The sequence below is a fragment of the Zalophus californianus genome, chromosome 1, assembly GCF_009762305.2.
Source record: "Zalophus californianus isolate mZalCal1 chromosome 1, mZalCal1.pri.v2, whole genome shotgun sequence".
NCBI lineage: Eukaryota > Metazoa > Chordata > Mammalia > Carnivora > Otariidae > Zalophus > Zalophus californianus.
Window position 1 is genome coordinate 1,250,669 of NC_045595.1, and position 2,506 is coordinate 1,253,174.

The following is a 2,506-nucleotide window of genomic DNA, read 5'->3' on the forward strand; positions in this document are numbered from 1 at the left end:
TCAGAAGAGGGGGAGCCGGCGCTACCCAGCGGTGGGGGCCTGCAGCATTGCAGGTGCGAAGCCAGGGGACCATGGGCAAGTCACCTTTCCTTTGTAAACCTGTTTCCACTTCTTGAAAATGGGAATGTGTCCGTCTGCCTCCCTGCCCCACAGTGGGGGCCGGGGGGAGAGGCCTGGCTGCAGGGAGCACGAATCCAGCTCAATTCCACAAAAGTGAACTGGGGCACCTGCTTGTGTCAGTGGGCTGGCCTGTTCCTGTCCCCCCCCGGGGTCTCTCCAGGGAGATGGGCCTGCGTCCTCCAGGGGTAAGGGAACACAAGGGGCCGCTGCCTGCCCACCTCCTCCCTGAAATCCACAGCTGTTTGGGATTTATGGGGAGGCTGGGATTTTGTTCAGCTTTCCCAAGTGGGGGAATGGGCAATGGGGTAACCGGCTGAACCTCTTTACAAGGTTCTTACTGCACTGAGAGACCCAATGGGGCCCTTTCCCGCACCAGCTTCCCCAAAAATGGTGTCCCCATGATCAAAGCTAGAAGGGGGCAGGCACCTGCGGGCCACATTCAAAGTGGGTTAAAAAAGGGGAAGCACAAAAGGCTGTTTGCTTTTTCAAAGACTCCAAGTGATTTGAGAGAGAGATGTTCAGCTGACAATTTTTTTTAAAGATTTTATTTATTCATTTGAGACACAGAGATAGAGAGAGAGAGCATGAGCAGGGGGAGAGGCAGAGGCAGAGGGAGAGGGAGAAACAGGCTCCCTACTGAGCCAGGAGCCCGATGTGGGGCTCGATCCCAGGAAGCTGGGATCATGACCTGTGCCAAAGGCAGCCGCTTAACCATTTCAGCTGACAATTCTTTATTCGTGAGTTCATGAATTCCCATGATATACCTGAGGGGGTATGGAGAGTCCCTCCCTACAGATGAGGATTCAGGGGACCAGAGAGGGCCAGCAACCCACGCAGAGTCACATAGCCTTTTACTGGCACCACCCCAGCCTTGGCCTCACTTTCCATGTTCTTTCGGCTGCCTGGGATGCTGCTTTTAACAGGGGCAAGGCTGCAGCTCCGATTTAAAGCTCAAATACCTCTAGAGGAGAAGCAACTGTGCCTCCTGACCCCCTGGGAGTCGAGCACTGGAGAGCAGATTTCCCGAAGGAGTGAGAGAGGGGTCAGGAGTTCTGACGAAATAAAACCCCGGTTCTCCAGAATCTGGGAGGACCGCGAAGTTCGCTGGTGCCTTCTTTCATTCATTCGCCGCACACACTGACCACACACAGACTGAGTGCCCACTGGGTGCACAGACGCAGCCGTGAGCTAAAGCAGATGTGCTCCCTGGCCTGGTGTCGCTGGTGGACAGGGTGGCTTCCCCCGCTTCCCCTTCCTTCCTCACTTCCTTTCCCCTTCCTTCCTCACTTCCTCTCTTTCCTAGTAATCCACTGAGCAACTGTCAAGAGCTTGTATTTTGGAGGAGGCTGATTTTAGGCAAACACAGTTCTTCGTGGGAAGGCTCAGGCAGGAGAGGGTCAGGATCCAGTGAGAAAGAACAGCACGGGGATGTGGCCTGGGCTTCCTGGAGGTGGTGACGTTGCACGTGGGACTGGAGAAGGACAGGACACAGGGTTGCAAGAGCGCTGGCTCCGGGGTCCCAAACAGACCAGGTTCAGCCACTGGCTGCTGGCAAAATCCAAAGGTAGAGAAACGAGCAGTAGCAAAACACATTTATTTCACGGAGGCCGACACTGGGAAGACAGCGGACTCATGTCTCCAGACTGTCTTCCAAACGAGGAAAATACTGCCAGGTTTCTAAAAGGAGACTGGGAGGCAGGCCCGTGGGTCGTGCGGGTGGGCAGTCACGTCCAGCCCATCAGGGTCCTGCTGGCTCAGGGCAGTCCTTACTGCTCCTGAGGGGGCAGCTCTGGACCCCACCAGGGGACGCTTCGCCTGCAGGGTCTTTTGTTCGAGGTCAGAGAGAAGCCGGCAAGAACCTAACAAGAAAGTACAGACTGAGGTGGTTAGTGGTGGCGGCTGGCGTCCTCGGCCCCCAAGGCCAGCCTCTCCAAGGACCTGGCTTGGCCGCCCACCGCACCCTGCCGCTGGCCCTTCCAGCTTAGCCTCCGTCCCACCCCCTTTCCCGAGCCTCCCGTCTGGCCACCACCAGCAGGACCACAGCCCGAGCATCCGCTCCCATCTACGTCCTTGTGCCCGGCTGAGCTCGGGGTCGCTCTGGTCCACGCTGCCTCACTGGACCTCCTGAAACCGCCTGAGCGCCCGCAGGCCTGGGGACTCCCGGGGAGGCCCGATCGGCGTTCCACCCTGCAGGGGCGCCTGCGTGGGTGGGCCTGCCCCGCGCGCCGCCCGCGGGCTCCCGACGCCACCACCCCGAGGCCCCGCCCCGCCGCCCCGGCCCCTCCCCCTCCCCCTCCCCCTCCCCGCGCCACCGCCCGGCAGTGACGTCAGGTGGCGAGACCATGACGTCACAGGAGCGCGGCGGGGCGGCCGGCCACGCGTCGCC